Source organism: Mustela nigripes, chromosome 3 (assembly GCF_022355385.1).
Source record: "Mustela nigripes isolate SB6536 chromosome 3, MUSNIG.SB6536, whole genome shotgun sequence".
Taxonomy (NCBI): Eukaryota; Metazoa; Chordata; class Mammalia; order Carnivora; family Mustelidae; genus Mustela; species Mustela nigripes.
Window position 1 is genome coordinate 31,894,429 of NC_081559.1, and position 16,005 is coordinate 31,910,433.

General features: G+C 43.9%; 1 protein-coding gene across 3 annotated transcripts in view; it reads left to right on the forward strand.

The window, feature by feature from the left end:
* Positions 1–12,510: 12,510 nt before the first annotated feature.
* ACSL3 (acyl-CoA synthetase long chain family member 3) overlaps positions 12,511–16,005 on the forward strand; it is a 64,956-nt gene continuing 61,461 nt past the window's right edge. For all 3 annotated transcript variants that reach the window (XM_059393584.1, XM_059393585.1, XM_059393583.1), the window contains exon 1: positions 12,511–12,751. The gene's annotated coding sequence lies outside the window, so the exon portion shown is untranslated. The remainder of the gene's footprint in view (positions 12,752–16,005) is intronic.

The window sequence follows — 16,005 nt, forward strand, 5'->3', positions numbered from 1 at the left end:
ATGTACATTAAAACACTGATTCAATACACAAATGCTATCTTTCCATCTCAACATTTTGATTTAGAGAGTAGTCCATGGAAATTTCACACCATTCATCCAGTTAACCAGGATAGAGGAGAGAGTGATTCAGGTAGATCTGTCTAAAAGGAAACACTGCTTTCCTCTTCTTTTTTGCTGTGTTGACTCAGAAACCTGAGCTGGCCTGACCTAGTGCAGGAAGAAAAGGAAGCCCTGGAAATAGGATTCCTGCTGTATAGAGATGGGGAGATAGAAGGTATGCAGACTCCTGGTAAAGGCTGAACGACTCTGTTGACTAAAGATACAACCTCAGTTTCACCACAGGAACAAGCTACCTTCTTAAGCTTCAATACATTTCATTTTAAAGTCCTCCTATCATTTTCTTGTTTGTATACTAGGGCGTCTGAGTTGTGAATGAACCCAAACTAACTTACACAAACACACACACAAACACACACACACGTACACGCACACACACAGAGACTCATTTTACCAGCCAAAACAGTGGTGGGCAGGAGCTGACCTCAAAACCCACCAGATTTGGGGTTTCTCAACCCCATCTCTTCCCTAAGCTGTGTTGGCCTCATGGCTTCTGAGAGAGACTCGACGGAGACTTGGTAAACTCTAGGCACAACCCATCCCAATTCAGCCTCTTTCCCCGGATAAAGATGGAAAAAAAAAAGCTAGGGATGGACTCTGATTGGGCCTCCCTGTATCACGTGACTGCACTTGAGCCAATACCTATGGCTTGAGCAACAGGTTGTTCTGATTGGCAGGTTGGGTTTTGTAGTCCCGACTGTGGCCAGTGTAGGGAAGGCTTGGTGACAAGCCCTGTGGCCAGAAACACAGTGGGATGGGGCCCTTTCCCAACGGGAGGTGGTGGCTTTTATTAGAAAGGAAGGGCTGCTGGGAAGAGGAGATGACAAATGTTTGTGCTAGGGGTAATCTTTTGTTAATATCTAGCTAGAATTTTACTGCGATCCTGTAGATTAAAATAGAGCCATTGACATTTTATGTATGGAGGTCTTTAACCCCTGTAAGAGTATGCTTGTCACATCATTACCTAAATATCCCAAAGTATTGAGGGAAACTATTCTTTTTCAGAGTTGCTTTGATAGTGGCAATAAGAAGAACTACATTGGATGGAGCCCTGGCTGGCTCAGTCAGTAGAGCTTATGACTCTTGTGACTTGCCCTCATGAGTTCAAGTCCCACATTGGGCATAGAGATTAATAAAAAAATAATATTTAATGTTATTTAAAAAGTGGCTATATTAGGATAGCTTATCAAATGCAAAAAATGCTCCCTAATTGTCCATGTGGTGGTTCACTTCTTTCTGCCCTCGCCAGAAGTAGCTGATTGAAAAGTGGGTAAATGACAATTCGTAATTTTTGTAGTTAAAACACAGGTGTAGTAGATCACATCGAGTTTCTTGAATTAACAACACTGGTATAAAATGAGGTTGGGAAACATGTTCTGACATTGTGGGTGTTTGCTAGCATCACTCAGGCCCGTGCCGGCATGGGAGTCAGGAAGGCTGTCTTTAAGAAAGCTCTGGGTCACTTTTGGAGAAACATGGTTCTTTCAAACATCCCCCTTAATGCAGCTCAGGGGGTTTGGGAACTCTTGCTTTTTGGATGAATAGCAAACGACCATGATAAATTTCAGGTCTGTCCTTCCATTTTCTTTATGTCAGCTCTTCCTTCATCTGTGGAAAGCTCCATTAAGTCCCTGTTTAGAGGGCCAAAGCACTAGAAATCAGAGATGCTCCATCTGTTCTCCGGTGCCCAGCTCAGTGGCAAGTGTTATCTACAACTGGTGGTGGATAAGTTGATGCCAGTGGTGAATCAGTGCTTCTCAAACTCACAGGATCTTGTTAAAGAGGGATCTTGTTAAAATGCAGATTCAGATTCAGTAGGTCTGGGGAGGAGCCAGAGAGTCTGCATTGCTACGAAACTCCCAGATGTTGTTGGTATTGCCAGCCCATAGAAACACACTTTAAATAACAAGGTCTTAAGGTCACGGGTAGGCTTTCCTAAATAAATTAGGTATACTCACTATACTTTTTTTTTTTTTTTAAGATTTTTTATTTATTTATTTGTCAGAGAGAGAGAGAGCGAGAGCGAGCACAGGCAGACAGAGTGGAAGGCAGAGTCAGAGGGAGAAGCAGGATCCCTGCGGAGCAAGGAGCCCGATGTGGGACTTGATCCCAGGATGCTGGGATCATGACCTGAACCGAAGGCAGCTGCTTAACCAACTGAGCCACCCAGGCGTCCCTACTCACTATACTTTTAGTTAACTTTTGCTACGTTCACAAATTACATCAGTTTAAGAAATAAGCTTTAAGGCAAGGTGTGATATTATAATCAATACTAGAGTCTGGTGGCTTAGAAATTACATAGAAAGATAAATATATCAGATAAAATAGAAATGTAACATAAAATATAAAACATATAAAATGTTTTCAGATTTGTTTATGGAGCCTAGAAATGTATACAAGATCATTAGGGATCTGGTGTGAACAGGAATAAACTAGCAAAGTGCAAATAAACAATCATCAAGTGTAGTTTTTCTTTTTTTAAGTCAGATGTATGGCATTGCCTACTGGACTAAAACTCTAGTATAATAAGACAAATACGAATAATAAAGGTTTTCAAGTCAAGATCTGAAAGAGCAAAGAAGAAACACTAAAATGATTTCTCTGTTTTGATTTCAATTGTAGCTCTCAATTCTGTCTGCCTGGTGTTTCTGCCTTGAAGAGAATGAAAGAGGGACGCCTGGGTGTTTCAGTTGGTTAAGCATCTGACCCTTGATTTTGGTTCAGGTCGTGATTTCAGGGTCGTGAGACTGAGTCTGGAATTGGGCTCTATGCTTGGTGTGGTGACTGCTTGAGATTCTTTTTTTTTTTTTTTTAAAGATTTTATTTATTTATTTGACAGACAGAGATCACAAGTAGGCAGAGAGGCAGGCAGAGAGAGAGGGGGAAGCAGGCTCCCTGCCAAGCAGAGAACCTGATGCGGGGCTCAATCCCAGGACCCTGAGATCATGACCTGGGCCAAAGGCAGAGGCTTAACGCGCTGAGCCACCCAGGTGTCCCACTGCTTGAGATTTTATCTGTCTCCCTCTCCCTCTGTCCACCCTCCCTTCTCTCTCTCTCTCTCGCTCTCAGTAAATATATAAGTAAAATCTTGAAAAAAGATAGAATGAATGAGAAGAAGAAAGGCAAGAAAAATGGAGAGGAGAGAAATAAGAGAGAGAAGGGGCATTTCAGATTGACTTCTCCCATTTTGAAAATGGGGTAATTAAATTAAAAAACAGGTTCTGGAGTAGGCATTGCTGTGTCTTGCACATCATCATTCTCTTCCCCGTGTGAGGTAAGTTCACTCCAAGTTCTTCCTGACTTTAAGACTACGTGCTGCCGACCACTGGTGGCCCCACACTTAGCCCTGGGGATGGACCCAGACTAACTCAAGCAAGAATATTTTATCTCCCTATACACAGAGCTGTTTTTGAGGTAATGATAGCAGACTAGTCTTATCACAGCCAATACAATGTGAGATGTTTCCCAGGATTTCTGGAGAAGGTAGTTGGCTTTTGTCGGGCTTAATTTGGCAATTTGAGGAAGGGTAGTTTAGAGCTAGTGAAGTCAACCCATGAAGGAAGACAGCCCAGAGGGGCAGGAAAACTGAAGAGCCTGCTGACAACTGAGTCTGGATGAAGCTGCAAGAAAAGGAAACTCTAGGGGTTTCAATGACAGGACTGAATCAATGCCTTTTTAAATTTAAATTAGCTTGAGTTGAAGTATCTGGCCCACTGAAAATGAAAATGATCTTAATTGGCTGGGGTGTTCTTGGAAGCACATGAATATCATTCTTCTTTATGTTTCTTCTCCCACTGGGCCCAACATGGTGTTTTTGCACACAGTAGGTGCTTACTAATGAATGACTATCACAGAAGCCTTTCTTGGTGGGAAGTTGAGACCTGGTTGTCTAGTCCTAGTCTTTGCAATAAAGAATGTATGACTATGCACAAATCGCTTAACCTTTTTGGACGCTGTGTTCTCATTTGAGATATGAACGATTTGGACCAGGTCATCTACTCTTGGCTGATAGTGTATCAGTTCCCACCAATGTAGTAGACTGGATGACACATCCTGTGTTGGTTTTTATTGGTACAGGGACCTATAATGTTTGGTCAGTGCTTTTGCCATGCTGTTAAATATTTTAAATATCTGTCCTGTCAGTTGATTAATTTAGCAAACACTGGATGTCTCCTCCCTGTCAGGCACTGGGCTAGGTCCTGGAATACAGTGGGGAGTGAAACAGACATGGTGTATTGTTTTCATACATCTAACCCTCCAGAGCTCTGCTGATCAATACAGTAGCCACTAACCATATGTGGCTATTGAGTAGCTGAAAGGTGGCTAAACCAAATTGAGGTCAACTCTAAGTATAAAATGAACACCCCGTTTAAAAGAGCACCCCCCCTGGGTGCCTGGGTGGCGGTTAAAGCAGTTAAGCAACTGCTTTCGGCTCAGGTCATGATCCTGGAGTCCCGGGATCGAGTCCCACATCGGGCTCCTTGCTTGGCGGGGAGTCTGCTCTCCTGCTGACCTCTCTACTCTGATGCTCTCTCTCTCTCTCAAATAAATAAATAAATAAAATCTTAAAAAAAAAAAAAAAGAGCACCCTCTAAAAGTATTTCATTAGTAATTTTTTATATTGATTATAAGATGAAATGGTGATATGGTGGGACAGATTGAGCTATATAAAGTCTGTTGCTAAAATTAATTTGGCTGTTTTCTTGGTACTTTTTAAGTGTGGTTACCAGAAAATATAAAATCACATATGTGGCTTCCATTAGATCTCCAGTGGAAGGCACTAGTTAGAGTAGAAGACCAGTGACTCTCAATTTTTTCATGTGTCTGTGAATCTCCTGAAAAATCTTGTTAAAATGAAGATTTAACAAGAAAAATCTTGTTAAAATGAAGATCTGGTTCTAGTCCGTCCAGGCTGGGGCTTGAGATTTTGCATTTCTTATGAGCTCCTCGCCTTTGCATACAGTACCCTTGGGGTAGACTGGAAGGGATTAAAAGGCTTATGAAATGGTCAATCAAATGTGGATTGAAATGTAGGAAAAAAATGCATAGGTATGAATTCATGAAGGAAAGAATGAAACCTAAGATAAATGCAAGCTGTCACAAATGAAATAATGGAAGTAAATGTAGTGTGAAGCTAGTCTATCCATCAAACTGCTAAGAAATAGTTTGAATTTTTGTGAGAAATTTAAAGGTACTGTAAACTAGCATTGTGTACAGAGCCCTCCAAACGTATGCATGCGTGTATGGTATTCAATAGTCGAATTCAACATGTATTTACCAAGCTAACGTGGCTAGCGTGGTTGGTTCTATCTACCAACACATTGGGTAGATTTTGGGGATTGAAAGCTGAAGATGTGTTTCTTCTCAAACAGCTCATCATGGAGTCAGAGAAAGAGGAAGACACAACTGGCCATACTTTGAACCAAGAGGCACTAAGCTGCTGGTGGTGTTCTTGGTCTCTTTTCGTCTTTACTAGTAGCCGCACTCTGATTTCCCTGTGGAGAATCTCCATCCGTCTCCCCATCACACTACTTCAGTGCTTCTGAGGTGTGGACTGGTGAACTCCACTCCAGGATCCCAGGATGGGACAAGTCAGGGGGGTTAGGCCAGAGCAGAGTGTTCCGGGCACGCAGCTTGGGCAGGGAGGGACACCTAGTACCTCAAGAGGAAATGAGACTTTTTGCGAAGAGGCTGAATTTTCAGTGGGCCGGGAGTCTGCAGGGTCTCCAGCCATCTTGCTGCCCCAGGGTCCTCAAACATGGTTGCCACCCAAGCCGACTTGCCAAATCGAGAGTCAAACTTGCTCTTTCTGATTTCTTTTGAGCTCCTTATCAAGCTGTCCCTGAGGGCAGAATAAATTCCCTTTAATTTTGTAGGCCAATAAATTCCATTTGCGTAAGCAAGTTTAATTTCCATTTCCTATTCTTTGGAACCCAAAGAGGCCTACCTGACAAACCAATGGCACACACAAAACACAGAAAATGGGACAGGTAATTTCGCTTGAGAGCCTCACAGAACACTTGACATTTAAGTTAAATACCTTAAATGACAAAGCAAGATCTAATGAACCTTTAGATGATAGGACTGTGTTCCATGTTATATTTATTGACTCTGCAAACTGGACAGAATTTCTAAAAAGGCTGGGTCAAGTCCGCGGGATACAAGAATGTATTCCTAGTCTCTGGTAGAAGAGCTCTACCAGAGTGCTGGTAGATAGGAAGATTATTTTTCTGCCAAAAATATCAGGTATTTCCTCATTAGGGCTTAGGTGTCACCTCCCAAGAGTTGTCTTCCTGATCTCTCCATCCAAAAGTGTCTCTCTTCCTCTTTTCTTCCAGTTATCCTACAAAGGTCTGAAGAGCACCTTTGACTCTGCAATTATCTTGTTTACATATATAAAATGGAACAGAGATTCAAGAGAATTGATAGATTACGGAAAAAGTTTAATAAAGATAATGTAAAAGACTAGGGTGCATGGGTGGCTCATTTGGTTGAGAGACTGCCTTTAGCTTGGGTCATGATCCTGGGGTCCTGGGATGGAGTCCCCCATCCGGCTCCTTGCTCAGTAGGGGGTCTTCTTCCCCCTCTGACTCTCCCCTCTCTCATGTTCTCTCCCTCTTTCTCTCATTCTCTCTCTCAAATAAAAAGATAAACTTTAAAAAATATATTTAAAACTATCTATGCAAAGACACCCATGCAGAGCAGCAGTCAAGCCCAAGAATGTATTTGAAGAGACTTTTAGACATATACAAATGTGTAGCTAATAAATGTTAACTGCTTTAACTAGAAGCTATCATTAATCAAAATGAGCTAGGAATGAGAAAGTATGTGTTGTTACTTTATTTTTTTAATAAGCTCCTGCATTCTTTTTTTTTTTTTTTTTAAGATTTTATTTATTTGACAGACAGAGATCACAAGTAGGCAGAGGGGCAGGCAGAGAGAGAGGTGAAAGCAGGCTTCCCGCTAAGCAGAGAGCCCGAAGCGTGGCTCTATCCCAGAACCCTGGGATCATGACCTGAGCCAAAGGCAGAGGCTTTAACCCACTGAGCCACCCAGGCGCCCCTGTGTTGTTCCTTTAAAAGGCTAATTAATTTTAGCCTATTTTAATGGATTCTGGTGAGTAAGGGCTGGAGATTGATTCTTTCAGTGTATTTTACAATTGTCAGGCCCTCATTAAAGTTTAGGTATTATGTTTTGTTCCCCAAATGATGAAGAATGGATAAGAACAATAAAAATGATAAAAGGGATAGAGATAGGGCATTTGGGAAAAAAAAGAAAAGAAAAGATTGTTCAGTCTCGAAAATAAAAAGTAAAAGAGGACTTTAACTTATCTCATGAATATGAAGCACAAGGAAAGTGGTAGGTTCTTAATCATTAAAGTGAAACAAAATTAAATTAGTTTACATTGAAGAAAGAATGTGCTGATAGTGGTGATGAAATCCAGTGTCGCTGAGGACACAGACATTAAAAATCTTAATCCTTAGAGATCTTTACAGTCTAGAGTGGGTTTGAGGGTATCCCACTGTGATATCTGACCCTGTAATTACCACGCACATTCCTTCCACATCTGATATCGGTGTTGCAAAGAAGGGCTTCCTTTGCAAAGACAGGACTATAAGACCTCCTAAAATTCTCCTGATTCTTTCCTTGAAATTCAGTAACTGGAAAATTCCTTGAAATACATTCCAGTTTTTTTTTGTTTTTTTTTTTTTTAGCAAAAGGATAAGTGGCAGACAATTGATTGCCCACCTGTAGTAGCTGCTACTGGTGCCCTGAAAATATCATATCATTCATATGTATGCAGTGTATGCAAATGGGAATCTTCCACCCCAGGGCTTTCTTCCTACCAGTGGGTAGGGCAGTTACTGGACTATACTGGGGCTGATACAAAGTCTGTGTATGGATATGCTAGTCTTGCCCACTGAGTCTTGGCAGCACCACAATCTGAGGGCTCAGAGACTGTCTAATTTGCTATGGTGGGATCTTACATAATATGGTTCTGCCATCAAGGGACTCATCTTATGGCAGAGTAGCAACGACAAGCCTGTGACTACAGGATCCATGGGTCCTGTCATGATACTTCATTCTCCATAAGTACATAAGTACCGATAAAACGTTTTCTTTTTTTAAAGGAAAATTTACACTAAATGTGGGTCTTGATTCATGACTCTGAGATCAAAAGTTGATGCTCTACCCACTGAACTAGCCAAGTACCCTCTGCCTGATGAAACTCTTTTTTTTAAAAAATCTTATTTACTTATTTGAAAGAGAGACTGAGAGAGAGCATGAACGAGGAGAAGGTCAGAGGGAGAAGCAGACTCCCCGTGGAGCTGGGAGCCCAATGCGGGACTCGATCCCAGGACTCTGGGATCATGACCTGAGCCGAAGGCAGTCGTCCAACCAACTGAGCCACCCAGGCGTCCCTGCCTGATGAAACTCTTAAAGGCCTCTTAAAGGTGGTGCTGAAGAGCCAACTTGAGGTTGACCCTCTTTTGGGGTGGGGCCCTGTCCTTTAAAATGCCCTTCATATAGCTTGAACCAGAGGACAGAGAATGCCATGTGTCCAGTTGCTATACTATCCACTCCCAGCCCTGGCAGAGGATGTCTGAGTGAGCTAAGTTTATCAGGGCCATTTCATTTGTCAGTGATTGGTTTAGGAGAAGTGGGCTGAGTGTGTCTTGGAAAGATGGAGTTCCACAATAAACACATACTGACATGTAAGAGAAGCTACCGTTCCTTTCTGGCTTTGGAAATATTGTGTGAACATAAAGCTCGGAACCATGGCAGCCATCTTGTAACCAAGAAGGTAGAGACTGTAGACGCTGAGCATGGCAGGATTAAGAGACAGAATGAGTAGGTTCTCGATAACACCAGTGAGCCTTTGAAGCAACCTTGGAATTGCCTTCCTCCGGACATTTTAAGTGAGATAACAGACGGTTTTATTGTTTGAGCACTTTTAGTCAGAGATGGGTACTTTCAGGTGCTATCTGCAGCAGATACTGCTGATGGGGCTTTCTTTCCCACACTTATTCCTTCCCGCGGCTGTTTCCATGTTGACAGTGTCTGCTTTCCTATAGAAAGGCCCAAACTGCCAACACTTTCCCAGGGTCCCTTCCAGCTAGAATGTGAACATGTGACCCAATTCTGACCAATAGGACTTCAGGATCAGTCTGAGTCATCTGAGAAAGGATTTCCTCCTTAATAAGAAGTGGCGTTAGGAAAGATGCCCCTAGTTTTTGGCTAGATGCTGTTGTGTCTTCATGTGACACCTGAAACTGCGTCTGCCACCTGTGACCAAGATGGCTTAAGGATGAAGCCGATATACTGAGAGGGAAAGATGGTAAAAGCTCAGATCCTCAGTCACATGGCAGAGTCTCTGGACCCATCTTGGACTTGACCTGTCTCTTGAGTTATCTCTATGTGAGGCCAATAATCGTCATAGTTTTTTGTTGAGTGTTTTGCTCCTTCAGGTCAGAACCATTTTGCTCAAACATAGAGTATCCTCTGCTACCTCAGCTCCCCCAACTCCTTCTCAATCCCCAGAAATGAAAGAACAAAAGGGTTTCTGTTAAACTTCTGAACATTGGCGGGCCCTGGTTTTACATTATAATGATTACGGAAAATGTTAGTAGTAGTTTGCCATGTGGTCACAGACTATTTCTGTGGCCCTTCACATAAAACAGATCATTAAGTGTTCTGGAGAATTACAAAGACATCTCCCTGAATGCCCCTGCAATTTGGAGAAATAACAAAATTATAAAAGGTACTGTTGGATGTTTTCATTTCGTTGGCCGTTATAGTTCTGAACTGAGTTCTTCCAAAAAGAGGGAAAGTGAAGCCAAATTCTATAACTCTCAAAAGCTCTAAATAAAAATAAAAACATACTGAAAACTTTGCTAAAAGAAAAGCAATTGTATATGTATTATTTTGTTTGAAAAGCAAAACTTCTAGAGACTAGAAAAATTACATTTGTTTAGCTTAAGCTAACAAGGTGAGAATTTAGAATTTTAATTTAAATATTTTAAATTAAATTAAATTAAATTAAATTAAATATTTAAATTTTAAAATATTTTTAAAAATGTCATATATATATGTATGTATATACACACATATTTTATAATATAAGAAAGAGATAATGAAGAAAGATGTGAAGATGTTGCTAGAATTCTATTAGTCTGCTTCGTACTTATTGATGGAAAAAACATTTAATACTGGTTTTCCTAAGATATATACATATACATATGTATTTATATTTACTTTCCTCACTTGGAAATTACTTCTTTTCCTAGAGGCTTTTCTGGTTTTGGAACTACCATTTCTCTTTTTTATTTTTATTTTTATTTATTTTTTTTTTTAAAGATTTTATTTATTTATTTGACAGAGAGAAATCACAAGTAGGCAGGCAGAGAGGCAGGCAGAGAGAGAGGAAGGGAAGCAGGCCCCCTGCTGAGCAGAGAGCCCGATGTGGGACTCGATCTCAGGACCCTGAGATCATGACCTGAGCCGAAGGCAGCGGCTTAACCCACTGAGCCACCCAGGGGTCCCTACCATTTCTCTTTTTTAAAAAGATTTTATTTATTTATTTGACAGAGAGAGAGATCACAAGCAGGCAGAGAGGCAGGCAGAGAGGGGGGTGGCAAAGCAGGTTTCCCGCTGAGCAGGGAGCCGGATTCGGGGCTGGATCCCAGGACCCTGGGATCATGACCTGAGCTGAGGCAGACACTTAACCGACTGAGCCACCCGGGCACCCTGGAACTACCGTTTGTACTGTACTTCCCTCTGCATGCAGAAAAATGGTGGTCTTTTATTTTATTTTTTTAAAAGATTTTTATTTATTTATTTGACAGATCACAAGTAGTCAGAGGGGCAGGCAGAGAGAGAGAAGAGGAAGCAGGCTCCCTGCTGAGCAGAGAGCCCTATGCAATTTGGGGCTCGATCCCAGGACCCTGAGACCATGACCTGAGCCGAAGGTAGAGGCTTTAACCCACTGAGCCACCCAGACGCCCCATTGTTGATCTTTTTAGATAATTCTGCATTCTATTAGTCTTCAGGGTCTATCCTTTGATAGCATCTCTATAGATTAGCAGCAGCTGAATACATTTTGTAGTGGAGGAACAGGTTGCCTGAATCAGGTATCTATTCCTTTAGGTAGCTAAATTGGCCTGGGGCCCAAAGTGAGTGAGCTTTCTTTGCTCTGTGCACCATCACTCCACCCTAGTTCAAGTTCAGACGCCTTCACTGATTTTAGAAATTCTCTTGGGAAGTGCGCCCTTGCTTTTAGCCTGAGGCTGGCTCAGAAACGTCACCTTTCACCCACTTAAAGAAGTTTTGCATGGCAGGGAGATTTACTATTCAAGTAGCTATTTCTAGCTCCTTCACTGCTTAAAAAAAAGAAAACCAAAACCCTCCAAATCAGTTTTATTTCCTGTGGTATCAAATCTGACTTAATGTTATAATTTTGTTAACAGACCAACTAAATATTTCGTTAGGTTAAAAAAAAAAAAAAAAGGAAAAAGCCCAACCCTCCTACCAATAGGGTAATGAAAGTCATCTTTTTTATAGAGCACTGCGGTCGTTGTTTTAGTCATTTGTGTTTTGGTTTGCATTTGTTTGCTTGTGGGGAGGTCGTGTACCAGCACCCAGGTCTTCTTTCCTTTTGTGGTGTTTAAAATGAGATAAATTCTTTAAAATACAGTAACACTTCTAAATTCAGAAGTAGAATGTCCAAAAACAGTAGTTTGGAGTAAACTTTAGCCTTATGACAATAAATACCAATCTTGTACAGATAGCGCATGCATTTACAGAAGATGGGTTATTTGCTGGGTTAAGTGAAGCCAAAGCAAGAGAAGTAATAGAGGAATCTGCTTTGAATCTTGGGGAGTCCCTCTCGCTTCAGATATTTCCGAAAATCATTTTATTTTACAAAATTTGTCAACAATGTGTGCAAGAACAGGATAAATGATCCAGTTAAGAATGAAAATGATATGTGTATCATTTCATGATCTACGTTCAGATTTAAACATCACAGCAGTAACTGCGTTTCTAGTTATTTTTCGAGGGGAGGGGCGGTCTGGTCCCCCCCGGAGAGACAGCAGACCCTCCCGGAGCCGCCGGCCCTCCGCCCACGTCGCGGCCGCCGAGCCCGCCTCCCCTCCCCCCAGCCGCCACGGTGCGATCCCTCCCGCCCGCCGGGTCCCCACCCCGCGGCCGGTGGCGGCTGGGTCCCGTCCGCGGCGGCTCCGCGAACGACCCGTAGTAACCCCGTCCCGCCCCTGGCCGACCGCGCCGCGCTCCCCCGCCGGAATTCGATAGGCCCAGCCCCGCACGCGCCACCGCCCGCGGGCCAATGGGCGGCGGCCTCTCTGCATATGCAACGAGCCGGCCGGGGGTGCGCGTCCCGGGCGGTTCGGCTCAACAGACGCTGGTCTGCCGGCGCCGGCCTGCGACGCTGGGATTGTGGCCCCGGCCGGGGCTGGGACGAGGCGGCGGCAGCGGCCGGGACAGCAGACGGTGGCCCCTTTACAGTGCGGCTGCGCCAGGGTTCCCAGGAGGCGGCACGGGGCGTGAATGCTCTGCGGGCGCAGCCAGGCCTGCGTGGGCCCGAGGCTGGAGGAACCGGGGCTCCGGCGTCGCGGTGAGTGTGGCGCCCGTTGTGGGAGCGGCGGGGGCTGGTCGGCGGCGCGGCCTCAGCGTGCGGCCGGGCTGAGCCCGAGGGCGGCGCGGGGTTGGGGCCCGGATGTGGCCGCGGAGCCAGGCCCCGGGGCTGTGCGCCGCGGGGGTTGCGTGGCGGCCCGCGGTGTGTGTGTGTGGAAAAGCCGGGCAGGGTGGGAGGCGCCGCCGTGGGTCTGGGCAACTGGTGACGTGGGGCCTGGGCCGAAGGGCCCACGTGAGCGGGGGGAACGGCAGCCGGGTGACTGCGCGGTCCGGGGGAGGAAGGGTGCCCCGCGTCCCTCCCGGCGCGGTGGGGGCGGCCGGCATGGGGGGCTGGCGTCTTTCTTCGGGTGGGCGTTGACGCGTTCCTGCGAGGAAACTGAGCCCTGCGGTTCCGGGAGACCCTGCTGGAGGGGCCGGCGCGGGGGGTGTGTGTGTGGCCGCCGACTGTGGGGAGGAATTGGATGGATGAGCCGGGGCGACCTTGGTATTTGCTGTGGCCGCGATGGGTGCTGGTGGGGCTAGGATTGGCCGGTGGTTGGGGTTGAGAGTTGCAGGTTTACTTCTCCCCAAGTGCGGTTTAATACATCGGTAACAGAATGTGTCGCGCCGAGGTGGTGCTCGCGCTCTCAGCAGTCCTGCGGGGGAGGGACGATGAGGCCCGCTTCCTAGGTGAGCATCCCGAGGCAGACATGTAACTGGTTTATCCAGTCTGCGTTTAGAAAATGTGCTCTAAACTATTGCATATATGACCCCTCAAAAATAGAAAGGTAGAGCAACATCTTTAGAGTCCTATGGACGCTAGAGGAGGAATAGGCCTGTGTGAAAGCGATCACCGCTGCATACAGTGACAAATAGTTGACATTTTATTGAGGCTTTATTACACGCCAGGCACCGTACTAAGTGCTTTATGCACAGTGCCTTCACACAGGTAACAGCCCTCTGGGGTAATGCTTATTCCCATTTTACAGCTGGAGAAACTGCAGTTTGGACGCATTAACTTGCCCCAGATCCCAGCATGTTAAGAGAAGCTGGGATTCAGACCGGCCTGTGTTAAAACCCAGAGCTCTTGCATCTAACCACTTGTGTTATGCTGCCTCTCCTTGGTGGTTGGCTGAATAGTTGCCACCGTGAAATTTTTTTGCGGGTGGGGGGGAGGGGTGGGCCAGGAGAGCTGTAGTTTGATGACCTTGATTCCTGATTATCACAACCTTTTTTGTTTCTCCAGATTAGTCCTGGGAGGTTGTTGTTGTTTCTTAGATAAGTCCTGAAGGTTGTTGCCCTGTTGTCTGAAAGTGTATTAGAAGGTTATTGAAGGAAAGAGGTGTTACGAGATGGTAGTCATTTGCACACTTTATTCTTTTGTTTTCTGGCATCTTCCTCTGCAGTTCTTACCTTGGGGATGACTAAGACTGCTGTAGTCACTGTGGCATGTTCTTTAGACTTTTCAAGCTATCTTTTACGGGAAGGGTCAAGGTGACAAATCACCTCGTGCGGTCAAGTCTCTGTTACTGGATTTGTTAAGATATTTCAACAGGATTTAAAGCTGAAATACTCGGAATCTAAAATGCCCTTCTTGAAGAAGGAAGAAGGAAGGTTTGAAAGAAATGAAAGATGGGTAAATTATGAGCGGAAAATCATGTATCTGGTGGGAATGTGTGTCAGATCTTAAAGCCTCAGGATCTTGTGCTTCCCTGCTGTCTGGTTCTGCTTAAATGACTATTTCCATTCCTCATTCAATTAATTGCTCAGCCAGAGCCTTTCACTCATGTTGTATTTTAGGTCCTATGTAAGGCTGGGAATATAGTGCTGTACAGAACTGATGTGATCCTTACTTTCATGTAGGAAACAGATAAGAAGCAAGTCATCATACAGATAAATACTTAATTATAAATTATGAGAAGTGCAATGAAGAAGAAGTGTGTGAATGAAGATTTTAGTGAGCATTATGATTTAGATGGAAAGTAGGGAGTTTTTTTTAATAGATATGGTGAGGTTTTACAATCTTGCATTCTGAGTCTCTAATTAAATGTGCCTAATGCAAGAGTTTGAGAACTTTTGAACACTGATGTTCTTTTCATTTCACCGTGCCTGATCCTACTCAGAATACCACTCCAGCTCATGTTACATGGAAAATGAGATCGGGAGCTTTTTGAAGCAGTCAATCTGCCTTACAGCCTAACTGTTCTGTAGTACTTAAATTTTCCCCTCCCAATGTGAATATTTGGGAACCAAGAATCTTTATCTAAACTTTGGACTTGATAGGAGTTGGATGTTTTCAGGAAAGCCAGACCAAAAAGGTGACAGGTTTTCCTAACTTGAGATAAGTAGCATCATGATTATCAGAAGTATCCAGGGTAGTTATATTTGACTTAAAATTCTCACCTCTTAGGAGACAAAATAATTATGTGGTTTGGGAAATACAAACTGTTAAGTACATGAATATTTCAGTTGAATGTGTATTAAGCCAGTACAAATAATTCATTACAGTACATATACTGAAATGCCGTCTGCATGCAAAACACTGCTAGGTGTACCATGTGGAATAAGTAAAAAGGTGAATTTGACAAAGTCCGTTTTCAAGGAGATTTAAATTTAATGAATAGTAATGCTCAGATTTAAGTCACGTCTCTCCCCCCAACCTTTTCAAAGTACTCATGTTAGCCCATTTGATCCTTTTTAAAGCCTTGTATCACCAGGAGAAATACTGAGAAAAAGGAAATTTGGTGGTAAAATTGCCAGACATGGTGATTAATAGTTGGGAGAAGCTGTACAGTGATTACTAGTTTACTGTCTTGGAGCCATCATACAGAGGTGATGTAGACTCCTGGGCTTGGGTGAGATTGTCTGTGGAGAGGCTAGAATGAGAACAAGTGGAGGCCTGGGCTGGAGCTGGGTAGAAGAGGCTGAGCTTGGCAAGTGAGATGGAAGGAGTGGCTGGGGAACCTGGCTCAGGTGGGAGCCATAGCTGGAGTGGTATCCCTGCAGCCAGTGGGGGAGCTAAGAGGGAAATTGAGTAATGTCCTGTGGATTTAGCGACTCCGAGGTCATGAGTGCCCTTTTGCAGGTGATGTTGATGGGTGGGAAGCAGAAGCAAGTAGAAGGTGAAGAAAATGGAGATAGCAAGAACAGGAAACTTTCTAGAGTTTAGATTTTTTTTATCATTTAAGTTTAAATTCTGATGGGAAGGTGTTCCTTGAAAGGGAGAGGTTGAATACAGATGAGAAAATTGTTTGC